General features: G+C 43.3%; 1 long non-coding RNA gene across 1 annotated transcript in view; it reads left to right on the top strand.

The window, feature by feature from the left end:
- Positions 1–1,176: 1,176 nt before the first annotated feature.
- Positions 1,177–19,861, top strand: part of LOC140734416 (uncharacterized) — a 55,605-nt gene continuing 36,920 nt past the window's right edge. The window contains exon 1 of the long non-coding RNA XR_012100539.1: positions 1,177–1,320. This is a non-coding gene — a long non-coding RNA (uncharacterized lncRNA). The remainder of the gene's footprint in view (positions 1,321–19,861) is intronic.

Below are 19,861 nucleotides of genomic sequence, written 5' to 3'. Positions count from 1 at the left end.
TTGGTAAGTGCATTTAACTGTCATGTGATGGAAAAGTATAGTGATTATACTCAGGTCTATACAGATGGTGCTAAGGAACCTGAGACAGGAGTGATAGGGTTTGGGGTGGCTATACCAGCAAAATCAATTGAAATCAGCAGAAGAACATCTGATAAGTTAGCGGTGTATACAGTGGAGATGATGGCAGTGTTGGTTGCGTTGCGTTGGGTGGAGAAAACTAAACTAGTCAAAGTGTTGATATGCTCAGATTCATCTTCAGTACTAGCAAGTTTAAGGTCTTCTCACTCAAACAGCCAGCAAGATGTACTTCATGAAGTCCTTCAGTCAGTCACAAGAGTTGCAAATCAGGGAGGTCAGGTTAAATTTCTATGGGTTCCAGCTCATGTAGGGGTGAAGGGCAATGAAAGGGTGGATGAGTTGGCAAAGAGGGCAATAAAGAAAGAAAATATAGAAATGCACATTAGTATCAGTAAAGCAGAGGTTAAGTGTGTAATCTGGGGAAAAATTAACCAAATGTGGCAAGAAAGATGGGACAGGGAGGGGAAAGGGAGGCATTTATATCAAATACAAAAAAGTGTTGCAGGTACTAGGGTAGGAAGTAGATACAGAAGAGAGGAAATTGTGTGGACTAGGTTAAGGCTGGGGCACTGTGCACTAAACCAAACATTGAAATTGATAGGGAAACACCAGACAGGATTGTGTGTGGAATGTCAGGAAGAGGAGTCAGTAGAACATGTAGTTCTGAGTTGCAGGAAGTATGGGATACAGAGAGAGATGATGAGAATTAATCTAAGGGAATTGGGGGTGCAGGAATTCACATTAAAAGGGCTGCTGGGCATGGGTGAGAGAACACAGGTCAGGGTATTTTTAGCTTTCTTAAGGGGTACAGGGGTTTTTTATAGGATATGATGGATAAACAGAAATAGGGTACTAGGATGGGGAGGATAAAGTGTAGGTTAGGGTATGTGTATGTGTGCGATTGGGTGAAGGGATTTAGAATGTGAGTCCATTGCATACTCCGGAGCAGAAGGAGGCGGTAATGGAACATTAAACTGGGTGCCAACCGCCGTAAAACAAGAGGGGGAGGGGGAGGGGGGAGGGGGAGGGGGAGGGGGAGGGGGAGGGGATACGTTGATTGTGACGTCATGACGCCAGCACGTGACGCGCGCGCGCCCGAGCGGTTGGAAGGCGGGTTTTTTCCCTCGCGGTTCGGTCAAATCTCAATTCAACGCTGCGGCGGAATGGAAAAGGGACTGTGAGGAGTGGAAAACAACTAGAAAATGTTAATAATAATAATAGAGAACTACGTTCGGCTCGAAGGTAGGCGATAAAGGAGTTTAAAATAATATTTGAACGAGGGAGTGAGGTTACCGGCACTGACCAACAATCTCAAGGAGGTAATAGAAGTATGGCAAAGGTTCTCCGTGAGGGAGCACTGTCGGTTGTTTGTGAAACCGTGGTGGGGAGAAAGAAAGGAAGGAAATCGGGTGTTTTACGTGGAGTATTGAAGGAAAGCAGAAAGGACAGGAATTAGTAATAAGGCAGCGAGTGCCTTCCTGGGATGACTCCGTGGCTGTGTGAAGCAATACAGGTAGCTCTTAAGTTATCCAAAAGAAGACAAGAAAATGGAGAAATGATTTAAAATCAAGATATAATTGAATCTTATGTAAATAACCTCTTATGGGGTGTCCAGGGAGGGGTGGCACCTCTGGTGAAGGGGCTTGTGTCCATTTTGGGGCAGCTCACTCACCTTTGGTCCCCACTGGACACTCAGCTCTCACCTGTGGCTCCAAGTAGCTGTTTGCATGTGACAGCGGCCACACCCCGGTACACCGCTTCGACAGGCGGACCAAACCAGGTGAGGGTAACCGGTGGCCTCATACCCCGGTGAGACAGGGACATTCCACTGTCCTAGCATGCGAAGTTATCCCCAGTGAACTGGATGGATGAGATCTACAGTTAGGAAAGCGATACTGCAATGCTCCATGGAGAGCGAAGGGCCTGACAAGGCATGGAAGATGTCATGGTTGTCCACTACAGCCAAGGAAGACCCCAGTTTGTGATGCTTGTTTGTGCCACTGGACCCGGACCCAGACCTCTGAGGACAAGAGTGGAACAGCTTTTCCACTTCAAAAAAATTCTCCCCTGGAGCTTTCCTATCATCATCAGACATGATGAAAAGCCACCATGGATATTGAAAAATAAACAGATGCTTCAAAAATGGTAGTGGAGTATGAGTAGGATTCGTAGCGCTTGATTTTGAGGATAAATCAGGTGAAACGAGATCTGTATAATTAGCTTTGCAGTGGGTGGAGGAAGTGAGACCAGTGAGAATTCTAAACCTGTCTGATTCAAGTATAACAATCAGGAGAATAAAAGATTTATGTTCAGAGGCAAGACCAGACATAATGTGTTCGACAATACAAACCTTTTTTAGACTTAAAATGATGGGAACTGAAAGGTGTCTTTGTAATTTCCTGAAGGCAGTGGGATGGTCAAGGAATGCAGTAAAGTGCAGATGGAAGGAGCTGATGATATCGAGATTGACTATTGGGCAGACAGGGTTAAATACATTATTTCTAATGAAGAAACATGATAGGAGGTTGTGGGTATTGTCAAAAAGAAATGATTGAGCATGAACTGGTGAGGTGAGATCAAATTGACAGAATGGCTGATTTTAAAGTTGTCACGTAATAAAATACAATTCAAATTTCACAATATAGTGCAGAAAGGATCACAGGTTTATGGCTTCAAATATATTTAAAGACTCAAAGCATGTTTAGTATCAATGAATGTATAAATTATACACCTTGAAATTTGTCTGCTTATAGGCAGCCACAACGCAAGAAACTGGAACAACCCAATTTTGAAAAAAGACCAAAAACCACTGCACAGAGAAAGAGAGGAAAAAAACCATTATGCAAACAACAGAAGCAAGCCAACAGCATTCTGAGCTAGTCCCAAATCCACTCCAGGAGCAGCCGGAGTAGGCCCAGGCCCCGGTCCCCAGTACATGACGCTGGCGTGGCAGAAACCTGCAGCAGCCAGATCAGTTCACAGCTTCGGTGCTGAAGGAATAAACATTTGTGGGAGGGCGAGCGAAATCAGTCTGACCCTCGCCTCTGTACCCAACATTTGGGCCAAAGTTTAAATTGTCCAAGCACTGAGTAATATGACATTCTAGGACTTGATCTCGGGGCCGTAGTATACTTGGGCTATCCAGCCCGAAGCCATTCCTGATCTGACCAAATTGGCTCGGTGATTCAACCTCACCCGGATTAGGTGAACCAGCAGCCAAACTTTTCGGCATTGATTCCTCTCCATTATCACTTAGTCCATCTATGGTGGCGATACAAACTCTGTCTGCATCACCTGCTTCTCGAACACATTGCATCTTGCAATGCCCCAGCATGGCTCATCCCGTGAACCAGCCTCGTCTCCGCCTGCCTCCTCACTCTGTGGCGATATGCTTCAGAAAAGATGTTATAAGTAATGTTTTTAGTCAGTTCTCTTGCCTTATGATTTACCAGTAAACCAGGGGTCACCAACCATTTTTGCACCATGGACTGGTTTAATATTGACAATATTCTTGTGGACCGCCCAAACGGGGGGGGGGGGGGGGGGGCGGGTGTTAATCACAACCGGAATACAGGTGATAAGTCACTTATAAGTGACTAATAAACTCAAAAAAAGTTTGGCTGGAGGGATGACTTTAAGTAGATCTCAGCGAGATAGCTACTCTGCTACTTATGAAACCCTGAGCCTGAACGAGGTCGTCTGCAAATATTTAGCACCGGATTCCCCGCGAACATTCGGTGTGCTAAACAGGTTTAGAGGCGGTGCCCATTTGTCTGTGATCCAGGACAGTAGTAATGGCACTTCTCGCCGGCTGCCCCAGGCCACCAGTGATCCCTGGTGCTAAGGCGACTGATGACCTTGCGTGCATTCAAGTTCAACAGTGGGTGTGACAGGGAATGAGGAAAGGTGCAGCTGACTCATATCTTTTCATATCACCAAATCATATCGTTTCCCCTTGGCCCGGTGGCACATGCTTTACGGCCTGGTGGTTGGGGACCACTGCAGTAAACTGTCACACATCTTCGGTAGCTCAGTCTTAAAGTGGAAATGTCTTTTGTTTAAAATATATGAGCTGTTCCTTAAGAATACAGGACATTTGTATAGAACTTGAAGCTATTACTGTATAATTCAGTTCAGACCTGAAATCCAGTGAGTGGCTGTTAGGTGGGCAAAAACGCCTTGTTATTGATAGAGATTAGTGCAGAAAGGCTCTTCTGGTTCAACCTGACAGAAAGGTGTAGTAACTAAAATAATCACACATTACAAAAGTGGTGTGCAGAACAGCATCTCTGAACGTAGAATACATTAATTGAAGTGGTTGGGATATCAGCAGAAGACCACGAACATGGACTGATTGCCCACTTTCGGGTACAGGAGGCCACTGGGCGTATTCTTTATAAAATATTTGATATAGCAATCTCTCAGTTTGTGTCACACACACAATTAATTTATACTACCATTTTTTTTTCCTTCATCCACTTCACAAGAATTGGAATTCCAACCTGTGTTTTGCAAGCTCAAGGGACTCCTTTTTCAAATGTCTTGATTTCACTACCCTATATTCGGGCACCGGTTTCCTAAGTGGAAAGCTTTGTCGCCTCTATGTCACTCCCTTCCACTTCTCTGCCGGACTCTTGGCTTTTCAAGTTCCTCCTGGCTGTACCCTTTTGTGACTTGACCTCCCCCTCCTTGGTTGCTTCCTATCCCTAGCTGACCTCACCGCCACCGATTCCATTCTCACATTCAGTTGCATCTTTCGCTCACCGACTTGCACATTGGTGTATCACCTGACCCACCTCCCAGTCTCTTCATCTCAGCCCTTGCTCTTCTCGGACCATTCCATTTTTTCTTCACGCTTTTCACACTGTCATTGCCAGGCTCAGGCCTTCCAACTGCCAGTTCAGGAGGTTTGATTCCCTGTTCCTTTCCTCTATCACCTGGCCTCATAATAGCCTCTAAAATCTGGCTCCCAGATTCCTTGCTCTTAGCACTGAGTAACTTGCCCTCAGATCCAGTCTACCTTCACCAGATGCAGGTTCCATACTTCCTGATCTGGTTCCCTCTCCCGGATCCGGGCTTGCAGCATTTTCATGTCCAGTAATCCAGTTCATGCTCTCCAATCTCCCAGCTTTGCACCCTCAGCTGTGGGCTCTGTTCCCCAATCTTCCAGCTGGGCCATGCCAGTTTTGGGCCTGGTTGCCCAGTATTGGGGCCCTTCCTGATGAACATCTGGTGGGCCCAACAACCAAAGATAATGGCAGCCCTGTCTGTTGACTGTCCAAGGATTACCAATGAGTAGACAAATCCATCGGTCAAGTGTGAGGCTGCTTGCCTGTTCCATGTGAATATGGTAGTGCTGTAAATGATATTCCAGAGACAAAGTAATAAGATATTGCTTCTTCTGGTAAAGGGAAGCAGAGATCTGAGGAAGGGGCTGTTTTAGGGACAGCTGTTTTGCGGTTGTCTGCAATGCTGCAGTTATCAGCATTGATCAGTTCTGTAGTACAATCAGATGGTCTCATGACTTCACAACCTGCTTTATTATGATCTTGCACGTGACTACAAGAAAATGTGTGGATACAGCTTGGCATGTCACAGAGGTCAACCTCGCATTTCTACTTCTACAGTTGTCACAGCCTCAGTGAAGTAGCCAGCAGAATCAAAGGCCTCCTCCCACACCCCACATTCTTCCTAATCCTCTTATGCATTATCGCTGTTTTGCAGTTTAGCCATAGCAGGAGGGTGGTTCTGTTGGGTTTCACTGACCTGTACTTTTAAAACGACATAAAGGCTGCAGTTTTCTGTAGTGGGGTCATCTCTCAGAAATAGCTAAACTGCAGAGAGGCGAGAACGTGTGAAATTTACTATCTACTTATACTATCGCTATCTACTACAACTTTCATTAAGTCTCCGATACAGTACTTGTATTTTGAAAGGAAGTTCAATTCACTTTTCTTGGCAACTACATGCTTTCTATTGCCACACAGAATTTGCATTTGTAATAGCCTTTTTAAAAAAAATGTGATGTGTATCTTAAGAACGGCCTAAAAAGCTAGTTTTTTTTACATGCATATTCAATACTAATACTTTTTTCATGTGAGATTTTGCCAGTGTGGGATTTTTTTTTACCCAAAAGCCCAAGGTGAAACTGTATTTGAAAAAGTCTAGGGCTATTTCTTGGAAAAAAATATTCTGTTGGAGAATATAATGGCTTGGGTAACTGGTGGAGCTGCTTGGATGGTATGAAGATGCAGGATTCATTGCTCAAAAAAAAAAAATTCTTTGCCTGATGCTTTTTGCTTGCACTGTGTCTTCCACAATCAGTATTTGGTTGCAAAATATTGAGATTTACATGACACCCTTGCATTTGTAATTATAGCTGTCAACTTCATCAAATCAAAAGAGTTTTTTGACAACTTTGAGGAAAAAGTAAGAAATTTTTGAACAGCAAATAATGATACAGGGATGTGATATTTATCCAAAGATAATTGTATTTGTTGTGTTGTTGTACTTTGGGATAGTATTCAAGCATTTCTATGTGATGAACAACTTGGATAGCAAATTATCACTGCATGCCTTGGCCCAGAGACCTACTGAAGATGCATATACCAAATTGGGTGGTGGAACCATTTAGAGTGAATGTGAAATAATGACACCAAACTGTAAGAACGTCTTATTGAGCTGCAGAGTGATTTAACAGCTCAAACAAAATTCAAATGCAGCAAGCAAAATTTCTGGATAACCATTGACATTCACAATAAGTTTCCTCAGCTCTAGGAGAAAACAAAATTGTTTTAATTGAATTTCCTATCTTTACAATTTTAATTGAATTTCCCAGTCCTGCCAAAGGGTTTCGGCCAGAAACGTGGACTACTCTTTATCTAGTTTGTGTTGCTCGGATTTCAAGCATCTACGGATTTTCTCGTTTGTGATTGGATTCTCACCTTTTGTCTAGTTGAATGTCATTTTAGTCAAGCTCTTCACCTGGTATCAAAACCCTGTAACCGTCTTGATGTTGTGAAAAGAGATTTTCAATTATCTTTAACCAAGTTGCAACCAGATATTCAAAAATTCACTAGTTTGCATCAGCACAAGGAGATCACTAAATATACAAAGTACCGGTAACAATATTAAGCACTTCTTTGTTGCTTGGAAAAATATTACATAGACAGTATTATAAATAAGGTATACTATTAGAGCTTTGAAATAGTTTTATTTTTCACATACAGCTGTAACATTATATTTAACAAACTGTTAAAAACAATTATTGATTGTAGATTACAATATTTGGTACGGTTGACAAAAAGCTTCAGCAACTAATGCAGATTGGGTAGGATGAGGGTCACAGACATAAGTTAAATTCACAAGTGGGCCTCAAGCCGAGAAAGGTTGACAACCACAGCCTTATGGTCTTATGTCAGGAAACGTGACTTGGAGGAGAAGTGATTCCCATGTCCCTGTTGCTTTTGACCTCCTACATGGCATGGAGGCCATGGTCGGAGATGACAATGGGCGATGTAGCACCCTTAGTCCCTGGCTTAACCCTCTCGCCCACTCCGCAAACGAGACCTGTCCAAGCGCTCTGTCTTATTTAAGCTGGAGTTTCTCTTCTTGAGTTTGGGGAGACCATAGATCCAGTTCCAGGTCTCATTGACATCACTGGCCTCCAGGTTCACTTTCTTCCTCAATTTAAAAGCAGTGGTGAAGCTGCATCAGTGGGCATCTCTATGGCATTCCACTGCAGGGGATCAGTTTGGGGAGAGAGTAAAACAGCAGAGGTCAGAACGAGATTCTGCTGCTGCTGGAAATCCAAAGTAACACAGAATTATTTATTGTTGCTTAAATGGAAGGATGCCACTCTGCCTACTCATAGGTTACATGATGTTAAGTCTTGCTTAAATTTAGAGAAGATTCGCTGTTCAATTTCTGAACCTGGACAAGATTTTTTAACATTGTGGGGACCTTTTTTGAATTACTTTCAAAATCTTTGATTTGCTATTAAGCACAGATGTTGGCTAATATGTTTTGCTATATGTTAAGGATGTTTTCTTTTTTAAAACCGGACAGCTGTTTTTTTGTTTCTGGTAGTGGGTTTAAATTTTTTGTATAGTAAAATTATTTCTTTTCAATTTTATGTTTAAATGTAATCTATAGGGATATGGGGTAATTACACCTCTTCTGTAATTTCAATATATTGTAATCGATATATATCTTACTATACTCTGTACTCTTTTATGTAAGAAATTAATAAAAATATTGAAAAAGAAAGAAATACAGTGCGTAACAGGTCCTTCCAGACCAATACGCCTCACTACCCAGCAGCCTGCCTACCTAATAATAGCCTAACCACGGGACAATTTACAATAATCAATTAACCAACTTACTGATACATCTTTGGACTGTGAGAGGAAACCCATGCAGTAACAGAGGGAAAATATAAACTCCTTACCAGAATTGAACTCAATACTCTGATGCCCCAAGCTGCAAAAGCGTTGTGCTAACTGATCTGCTGCCATAGAAACATAGAAAACATACAGCACAATACAGGCCCTTTGGCCCACAATTTTTTCTATTTTTTCTAAGCTCCATGTACCTATCCAGGAGTACAGATTTACTATTTAAAAGGTGGGTCTCATCACAGCTGCAAGAATTATATTGCAAAGCTGGAAAAAACCCAGATATCCCGCTGTGAGGAAATGGTTAAGATTTCATCATAGGAACACATGTTGGGAAGTATTAACAGTGAGGGAAAAGTGCAAGATGCGTGGGATCAATTTTGGTTGTATGTTAATTTAAACTTAAATTAGATATTTTTTCTGTTTCTTAGTTTTATATGTTTTCCTGTCGTGGGATGGCTGTGTAAATATGCTGTACCCTGTATCTGCTCCATGATATGCTGTGCTGTTCTGTAAAATAAGAAATAATAATAAAAATTTGAATTACGAAAGAAAGACCCTATCATACCTGCCTCCAACTCCATTACCAGCAGTTCATTGCACACACACTCAAAAAAAAATTAACCCTGACATTTCCTCTGTACCTACTATCAGGCACCTTAAAACTGTGCCCTCTCGTGTTGGCCATTTCAGCCCTGGGAGAAAGCCTCTGACTATCCATACGATCAATGCCTCTCATCATATTATACACCTCTATCAGGTCACCTCTCTCATCCTCCGCTGCTCCAAGGGGAAAAGGCTGAGTTCACTCAACCTATTCTCATGAGTCATGCTCCCCAATCTAGGAAATATCCTTGTAAATCTCTGCACCCTTTCTATAGTTTCCACATCATTCCTGTAGTGAGGTGACCAGAATTCAGCACCCTACTCCACGTGGGGTCTGAACAGGGTCCTTTATAGCTGTAACATTACCTCTTGGCTCTTAATCTCAATGTCACGGTTGATGAAGGCCAATGCACTGTATGCCTACTTAACCACAGAGTCAACCTGTGCAGCAGCTTTGAGTATCCGATGGAATCAGATCCTCTATATTGCCAAGAGTCTTATTACTACTATATTCCGCCATCATATTTCACCTACCAAAATGAACCACGTCACACTTATCTGGGTTGAACTCCATCTGCCACTTCTCAGACTAGTTTTGCATCCTATCGATGTTCTGCTATAACCTCTGTCAGCCCTCCACACTATCCATAACACCCCCAACCTTTGTGTCATCAGCAAATTTACTAACCCTTTGCTCCACTACCTCATCCAGGTCATTTATAAAAAATCATGACAAGAAGGGGTCTCAGAACAGATCCCTGAGGCACACCACTGGTCACCAACCTCCATGCAGAATATGACCCATCTACAACCACTCTTTGCCTCTGTGAGCAAGCCAATTCTAGATCCACAAAACAAGGTCCCCTTGGATCCCATGCCTCCTTTCTCAATAAGCCTTGCATGGGGTCCTTATCAAATGCCTTGCAGACATCCATTTACACTACATCTAGTGCTGTACCTTCATCAATGTGTTTAGTCACATCCTCAAAAATATTCAATCAGGCTTGTGAGGCACGACCTGCCTTTGATTCAGCATGCTGACTATTCCTAATCATTCTAACCTATTCCTATTCCTACCTGTACAAAAAGGACCGGTTGCACTTGAATCCCGAGGGGACCAATATCCTGGTGGGCAGGTTTGATAGAGCTGTTGGGGAGGGTTTAAACTAGTTTGGCAGGGGGGTGGGAATCAGAATGTGAGTGCAGGGATTAAGGTAGAAGGACAAGGGCATGATGCTAAGAGTTCGGAGTTGATGAGGAAGGACAGGCAAGGGACAGGACATAATTGTAGCCAGTTAAAGGGGTTGAAATGAGTCTATTTCAATGCTAGGAGTATTAGGAACAAGGAGGATGAACTTAGAGAATGGATTAGTACATGGAACTATGATGTTGTGGCCGTTACTGAAACTTGGTTGGAGGAAGGGCTGGATTGGATGATGCAGGTCCCGGGGTTCAGGTGTTTTAAAAGGTATAGGATGGAAGGTAGAAAAGGTGGGGGGAGTGACATTGCTGGTCAGGGATAGTATCACGGCTATAGAAAGGGAAGACGCTGCAGAAGGAGTGTCCACGGAGTCAGTCTGGGTGGAAGTCAGAAATAGGGAGGGATCAATCACTGTGCTGGGAGTAGCCTATAGGCCCTCGAGACACCAAGGACAGATAAGCAGGCAGATTTTAGAATGGAGCAGGAAATAGAGGGTAGTAGTTATGGGTGATTTCAACTTCCCTCATATTGACTGGCACCTCCTGAGTGTAAGGGGGATAGATGGGGCTGAATTTGTCAGGTGTGTTCACGAAGGATTCCTGACACAGTATGTGGACCGGCCAACCAGAGGAGAGGCTATACTGGATCTAGTTCTGGGTAATGAACCTGGTCAGGTGACAGACCTCTTAGTGGGGGAGCGTATTGATGAGAGTGACCACAACTCCCTTAGCTTCAGTATAGTTATGGAAAGGGATAAAATCAGATGAAATGGTAAAGTGCTTAACTGGGGAAGGGCTAACTTTGAAGGGATGAGGCAGGAACTAACGAGAGTAAATTGGAAACAGATGTTCAAAGGGGAAAGCACAGAAGTAATGTGGGAGAAGTTTAGGGACCACTTGAGCTGGGTTCAGGATAGGTTTGTCCCACTGAGGCAAGGAAAAAATGGTAGGAAAAGGGAACCGTGGCTGACGAAACATGTGAGGCAACTCGTCAAGAGGAAAAAGGAAGCATATGTTAGATATAAGAAGCAGGAAATAGGAGGGGCTTATGAGAAATATAGGGTAGCCAGGAAGGAGCTAAAGAAAGGACTTAGGAGAGCTCGAAGGGGGCATGAGAAGGCCTTGGCATGTAGGATTAAGGAGAACCCCAAGGTGTACTATGCGTATGTGAAGAATAGGAGGATGAGAACGAAGGTGGGACCGCTAAAGGATAAAGAGGGCAACATGTGCCTGGAGGCGGAGGAGGTTGGAGAGGTCCTAAATGAATACTTAGCATCAGTATTCACAAGTAAAAAGGATCTTGATCAGGATGAGGTCGAAGTAGAGCGGGCCTGTGTGCTGGACAATGTGGAGATTAAGGAAGAAGAAATGCTGGATCTTCTTAAAAACATTAAGATTGATAAATCCCCAGGGCCGGATATGATACACCCCAGGCTGTTGTGGGAATTGAGAGAAGAGATCGCAGGAGCATTAGCCATGATCTTTGAATCCTCTTTGGCTGCAGGGGGTGCTGGAGGACTGGCAAATGTAATTCCCTTGTTTAAAAAAGGTAATAGGGAGAAACCTGGGAACTATAGACCAGTGAGTCTTACGTCAGTGGTATGCAAACTACTGGAAAGGATTCTTAAGGATAGAATCTATGAGCATTTGGAGAAGTACAGTCTACTCATGGATAGTCAACATGGCTTTGTGAAGGGAAGATCGTGCCTCACAAGCCTGATTGAGTTTTTTGAAGAAGTAACAAAATAAATTGATGAGGGTAGGGCAGTGGATGTGGTCTACATGGACTTTAGCAAAGCATTTGACAAGGTCCCTCATGAGATACTCATCCAGAAAGTCATGAGGCATGGGATAAGTGGAACTCTGGTTGTTTGGATAAAAAATTGGCTTAAAGGAAGAAAGCAGAGGGTAGTTGTGGAAGGAAAGTATTCTGCCTGGAGGTCGGTAACTAGTGGGAGTGCCGCAGGGATCTGACCTAGGACCCCTGCTATTTGTGATTTTTATAAATGACCTGGATGTAGAGGCGGAATGATGGGTGAGTAAGTTTGCGGATGACACAGAGATTGAAGGAGTTGTGGATGAAGCTAGGTGGTCGAAGGTTACAAGAGGATGTAGACAGGCTGCAGAGTTGGGCAGAAAAATGGCAGATGGAGTTCAATCCAGACAAGTGTGAGGTGATGCATTTTGGAAGGACAAACCAGAAGACTGAGTACAAGATTAATGGTCAGTTACTTAAGAGTGTGGATGAACAAAGGGACCTTGGGGTTCAAATCCATACATCCCTCAAGGTTGCTGCACAGGTTGATAGGGTAGTTAAGAAGGCTTATGGGATGCTAGGCTTCATTAACAGGGGGACTGAGTTCAAGAGTAGAGAGGTTAAGTTGCAACTCTACAAATCTCTGGTGAGACAGCACTTAGAGTATTGTGTTCAATTCTGGTCACCTCATTATAGGAAGGATGTGGAAGCTATGGAGAGGGTGCAGAGGAGATTTACCAGGATGTTGCCTGGATTGAAGAACAAGTCATATGAAGCAAGGTTAGCAGAGCTGGGACTTTTCTCTTTGGAGCGTAGAAGAATGAGAGGAGACTTGATAGAGGTCTACAAGATTATGAGAGGCATAGATAGGGTGGATAGTCAGTACCTGTTCCCCAGGGCACCGATAGCAAACACCAGAGGGCATATGTACAAAATTAAGGGAGGGAAGTTTAGGGGAGATATCAGGGTAGGTTTTTTACACAGAGGGTTGTGAGTGCCTGGAATGACTTACCAGGGATGGTGGTGGAGGCTAAAACATTAGGGGTATTTAAGAGCCTCTTGGATAGGCACATAGATGAAAGAAAAATGGAGGGTTATGGGTTTAGTACCTTTTAAGGATTATATGGGTCAGCACAACATGGAGGGCTGAAGGGCCTGTACTGTGCTGTAGTGTTCTATGGTTCTATATTATGCCTCTCCAAATATTCATAAATCCTGCCTCTCAGGACCTTTTTCCATCAACTTAACAACCACTGAAGTAAGACTCATTGGTGTATAATTTCCTGGGCTACCTCTACTCCCTTTCTTGAATAAGGGAACAATATCCGCAACCCTCCAATCTTCTGGAACCTCTCCCATCCCCATTGATGATGCAAAGATCATTGCCAGAGGCTCAGCAGTCTCCTCCCTTGCCTCCCACAGTAGCCTGGGGTACATCTTATCCGGTCCCAGAGACTTATCCAACTTGATGCTTTCTAAAAGCTCCAGTACATCCTCTTTCTTAATGTCTATATGCTCAAGCTTTTCAATCCATTGTAAGTCATCCCTACAATTGCTAAGATCCTTTTCCATAGTGAATACAGAAGCAAAGTATTCATTAAGTATCTCTACTATCTCCTCCGGTTCCATACACATTTTTCCACTGTCACACTTGATTGATCCTATTCTCTCACATCTTATCCTCTTACTCTTCACATACTTGTAGAATGCCTTGGGGTTTTCCTTAATCCTGCTCGCCAAGGCCTTTTCATAGCCCCTTCTGGCTCTCCTAATTTCATTCTTAAATTCCTTCCTACTAGCCTTATAATCTTCTAGATCTCTATCATTACCAAGTTTTTTGAACTTTTCATAAGCTCTTCTTCTTGACTAGATTTACAACAGCCTTTGTACACCAGGGTTCCTGTACCCTACTGCCCTTCTCCTGCCTCATTGGAATGCCACACAAATAACCCCTGAATATTTGCCACATTTCTACCATAAATTTCCCTGAGACCATCTGTTCCCAATTTATGCTTCCAAGTTCCTGCCTGATAGCTTCATATTTCTCCTTACTCCAATTAAACGCTTTCCTAACTTATCTGTTCCAATACCTCTCCAATGCTATGTTGAAGGAGATAGAATTGTGATCACTATCTCCAAAATTCTCTCCCACTGAGAGATCTGACACCTGACCAGGTTCATTTTCCAATACCAGATTAAGTACAGCCTCTCCTCTTGTAGGCTTATCTACATATTGTGTCAGGAAACCTTCCTGAACACACCTAACAAACTCCACCCCACCTAAACCCCTTGCTCTAGTGAGATGCCAATCAATATTGGGGAAATTAAAATGTCCCACATGTCAACCTTGTTGTTATTACACCTTTTCAGAATCTGTCTCCCTATCTGCTCCTCGATGTCCCGGTTACTATTGGGTGGTATATAAAAAACACCCAGAAGAGTTATTGACCCCCTTCCTGTTTCTAACTTCTATCCACAGACACTCAGTAGACAATTCCTACTTCCACCTGCAGACTCAGTAGATAATACTGTGATGCTCTTAAGTGCTGGAGGAACTCAGCAGGTCAGGCAGCAGCTCTGGAGAAAAATAAAGTGTCAGTATTTTGGGATGAGACCCTTCATCAGGAAATAGCTAATACAGGGGAGCATTATTTTAAAATGATTGGGGAAAGGTGTTGCTGGGAGGGGTGCAGCGGATGGCAGAGATAAGTTCTTTACACAGTGAATGATCAATGGGTATATGGAAACATCCTGTCAGGTTTTGTGGAAAAAATGGGAGTTAAAGGCTTTTAAGAAACTCAGACAGGAACATGGATGATTAAAAAAATGGGAGTCTATGTGCGATGGAAGGGTCAGCACAACAAAGTGCCTGTACTGTGCTGTAATGTGTTATGTTCTATATTACAGAGCTCTTGAATGGAGCTTGTACCATAGAGATGAAGTCTTGATCACACAATCTAATTTTTCGTGACCCTGCACCTTATTTTCTATAGTCACTGCACTTTGTCTGTTAACATATTCTACATTCTGCTATTGCTTTTCCCTTTGTACTGCCTGGAAATAATTATGTTCTCAAATGATCAAGTTCAAGTTCTAATTTATTGTCATTCAACTGTACACACTTATACAGCTAAACAAAACAACATTCCTCTGGGACCAAAATGCAAAACACAGTACAAATTACAACAAGATATAAATAAGTGAAGAGAAAGTAAAAATATTGAAGCAGTGTTCCTGAGTTCAGAGATGTATAGAAATCAGATGGAGGGGGAAGAAACTGTTCCTAAAGTGTTAAATGTGTGTCTTCAGGCTCCTGCAGCTCCTTCATGATAATAGAAATGAGAAAAGGGCACACCCTGGGAGATGGGTTTGCTTAACCTTCCTTTTAAAGGCAGTGCATTTTGAAGATGTCCTCTGTGATGGGAAGGTTAGTATCCATGATGAAGCTGGCTCCGTTTACAACACTAAAGTATTTTCTGATTCTGTCTAGTGGCCCATCCATAATGAGGTGGTAATACAGCCAGTTAGAATGCTCTCCATAAGATGTAGGGGGAGAATTAGGCCATTTGCCCATTAAGTCTACTCCACATTCTATTTGGAATTTGGGAGGTTGGAAAAATCATTTAGAAGGCATGCAGGTAAGATGTGAAGGGGTTCTTATGGAGCACAAATTGTAGCACGGATCAATGGGTTGAATGGACTGCTTCAATGCTATAACTTCCATGACACGTTATTGAATGCACTGAGAAAATATTCAACCCTTTATCAGGACCCTTACCATTTAGAAGCAAATTATTTTACGTCCTCAAAGTCTTCTCCACAACGCTGCAGGTAGGTTCAATATCTTAGCTCTTCCGGCAAATCTGAGCGGTTAAGCTCTTCCATAGTGACCTGTCCTGTGCACACAATATAGATGCAATCATAAGGAAAACACACTTGTGTTTTATACTTAGGAGGTTTGGCTTGTCACCAAAAAGTCTTTTACAGATGTACTAATGAATATCTGGACTTGTGCCATCATGGATTGGTATAGCAATTTGAATGCACAAGAATGTAAGAAGCTGCAGAGTGTAAACTTCAGTCAAGGCACCACGAGTGCATTCTTCCCCACCATTGGTAGTATCTACAGGATGCACTCTCTCAAAAAGGCAAATTCCATCATTAAAGCACCCTGTGACGCCATGCAAGTACGAATATCACTGTACCTGACTGATCACATGACTTGTGCCGATGACAATAAAATTGATCTTGGCACTCAAAATGCTCTTACTTTCTCCTGAAAGACCAGAAGGCTCTGATCCAGATGTTGGCTCTGCTTCACTATTCGATCATGGCTGATTTATTATCTCTGTCAACCTCATTCTGCATTCTCCCTGTAACCTTTGATGCCCTTACTAATCAAGAACCTGTCAACCTCCACTTTGAAATATACGCAATGACCCTCTCAAATGCCTGTATGACCTTTATTAGATAAAGGCCCCCAAAACTCACAATACTCCAAGTTTAGTCTGACTAATGTCTTATGTAGAGTCACAGCAATTTAACAAAGTGTGGGGCTGGTGCACAGTCAGGCACTGGGAAACGCCGTACTCATTTCAAAAGATTATATGACAATTCTGGTGAATGCTGATGCCCTGGGACAGCCAGATCAAATACTCAAGCCAAGTTGTAAGTAAGTTGTTTAGCAAAACTGCTTTGTAATAATATGATATGAATGATACCAAGGTGAATAATTTTAAGATAATATGGGGTGGATTTCAGAGGTATTTTTTTTACACAGAGTTGTCAGTGCATGGAATGCATTGCCAGGAGTGTGGTAGAAGCAGATAAATTAGGGACATTTAAGAGATCTCTTCCGTCAATCACCAGCAAACTTCCTACTTCATTGCCTTCCCGCATCCATCCTCCTCACCTATTTTACCTATCACCTGTCAGCCTGTACTCCTCTCAGCCACTCCTCATCTTCTTATTCTGCCTTCCGACCCCTTTCTTTGCCATCCTGATGAAGGGACTTAGCCTGAAACTTTAACTGTTTATTCCTCTTCATCAACATCGCCTGACCTGCTGACTTCCTCCGGTATTTTGTGTGTTACTCTCCACAGATTCACCTCAACCTTTTGTTGGAGGAGCAACACCTCATATACCGTCTGGGTAGTCTCCAGCCCCTTGGTATGAACATCGAATTCTCCAACTTCCGGTAAATCCCTCCCTCTCCCTTGCCCCATCCCACTTTCACTCTCTCTTCTAACTGCCTATCACCTCTCTCATGATTCTGCTTTCTTCTACTACCCATAATGCTTTCCCCTTAGATTCCTTCTTCACCTCTCCTGCCTATCCCCTCCCTGCTTCCCCTCCCCCACCCCTTGATCTTTCCTCTGATTGGTTTTCCACCCTTCCCCCACCTTCATTATAGGGCCCCTGCCCCCTCCTTCTTCAGTCCTGATGAAGGGTCTCAGCCCGAAATGTTGACTGCTCATTTCAACGGATGCTGCCCGACCTGCTGAGTTCATCCAGCTTGTTTGTACATGTTGATTTGACCACAGCATCTGCAGTGTACTTTGTGTTTACTATGGGATTTCTCCTGGTGCTCTGGTTTCGAACCACATTTCAAATGTGTATGGGTTCCAGTTATTGAATGGTGGGCATATTATGTTGGTGCCAGAAGCCGCCCCCCCCCCCCCCCACCCCCCAGCACGTCCTCAGACTGTGTTGGATGTTGATACAAAACAATGCATTTCACTGAAGTTTCAGTGTAATTAAAGCTAATCTTTAAAAGGCTGGCCTAAATTACTTCTCAGAGAGAGGTAAAAAAAGAGAAGGAGGGTGAGAGAGAGATAGAAGGAGGGCAAGAGACAGAGAAGACGAATTCAGCAATATCCAGGACCAGGCAAGTCAGCGTCAGTATTGGAGTCTGAGTCCTTTCTCCTTCTTAGTACTGCCTGAATCTTACAGAACTGGAAATACACTCAGTGGCCACTTTATTAGGGCCATCTGTACAACTAGTCATTAATGCAAATATCTAATCAGCCAATCATGTGACAGCAACTGAATGAATAAAAGCATGCAGATGTGGTCAAGAGGTTCAGTTGTTCAGAGCAAACATCAGAATGGGGAAGAAATGTCACCTCAGTGACTTTGACTGTGGAATGATTATTGGTGCCAGATGATGTGGTTTGTGTATCTCAAAAACTGCCAATTTCTTGGGATTTTCATGTACAACAGTCCCTAGAGATTATAGAACTCTGCGATAAACAACAAAAAAATCCAGTGCGTAGCAGCTGTGTGGGAAAAAATGCTTTTTTAATGAAAGTAGTCAGAGGAGAATGGCCAGAATTGTTCAGGCTGATAGGAAAGCGCCAGTAACTCAAAACCTGTTGCAACAGTGGTGGGCACAATACGTCAAACCGTGAAGTGGATGGGCCACAGGAGCAGAAGGCCACAAACATACACTCAGTGGCCACTTTATTAGGTACAGAAGGACACAGTGTATTTTTTGTAAGAAAAAAGCTTTGGTACAGCAATTGTGCCTATGCATTTAATCTCTCAAACCCTGTCTCACACACACATAGGCAGATCTATTTATACTCCCTTTTCTACTTAATAAAAATTGGGATTCCAGCCTTCTGTGCTTTTTTATGAGATTAAAGGACTCCTCTTTCTAATTTCATGATTTCCCTGTCCTATCTTTGGCAACCAATTTCCTAACTTTGGAAACCCTTCTGTTGCCTCTGCATTACCTGTCCACTTCTCTGGCCATCTCTGCTGACTTTTCGACCTCCTAGTGGCTGTCCTCTTTGGCATCCTGACCTTCCCCTCCTCGGCTGCTTCCTTGCCCCAGATGACATCTCCACCACGGAACTCCTTCACTCACTTCCTGGCCTCTCACACACCGATTACATTCTCCCATTCAGCCATGACTTTCTCGCGCCCATCTTCACATTTCCACTGTCACCTGGCCCATCCCCCGGCCTCCCTTCATTGTTCATCTCCTGCTTATCTATGACCATACCTTTCATCTCACTTCTGCTTTTCACACTTTCATCTCCAGGATCCCAGTTCTCTTCCACTGGGTTCATCTTTGGGCACTCTACTTCCAGACAGAAATGCCCAACAGCCAGCTCGATACTCACTCTTCCAACTGCTAGTTTCTGAGGCTTGACTCCCTCACTTTTCCTCCATATGCAGGTTCCATATTCCCAGCCTCTAAATTCTTGCTTCCACTGCAGATCCAGATTCCCTGACACCAGCTCTGAGTAACTTGCCCTCAGATCCAGTCTACCCTCAAAAAGATGCAGGTTCCCTTCTTCCTAATCTGATTCCCAATCCCCTGGATTCAGGCTTCCAGCCTCCAGATCTACTCCAGATAAGACGTGAAAGAATAGGACCTATCAAGTGTGACAGTGGGGAAGTGTGTATGGAACCGGAGGAAATAGCAGAGGTACTTAATGAATATTTTACTTCAGTATTCACTATGGAAAAGGATCTTGGTGATTGTTGTGATGACTTGCAGCAGACTGAAAAGCTTGAGCATGTAGATATTAAGAAAGAGGATGTGCTGGAGTTTTTGGAAAGCATCAAGTTGGATAAGTCACCGGAACTGGATGAGATGTACCCCAGGCTACTATGGGAGGTGAGGGAGGAGATTGCTGAGCCTCTGGCAATGATCTTTGCATCATCAATGGGGACAGGAGAGGTTCCAGAGGATTGGAGGGTTGCAGATGTTGTTCCTTTATTCAAGAAAGGGAGTAGAGATAGCCCAGGAAATTATAGACCAGTGAGTCTTAATTCAATGATTGGTAAGTTGATGGAGAAGATCCTGAGAGGC

This window comes from Hemitrygon akajei, chromosome 10, assembly GCF_048418815.1.
Source record: "Hemitrygon akajei chromosome 10, sHemAka1.3, whole genome shotgun sequence".
Lineage (NCBI taxonomy): Eukaryota > Metazoa > Chordata > Chondrichthyes > Myliobatiformes > Dasyatidae > Hemitrygon > Hemitrygon akajei.
This window is presented reverse-complemented; position numbering and strand designations above follow the sequence as displayed.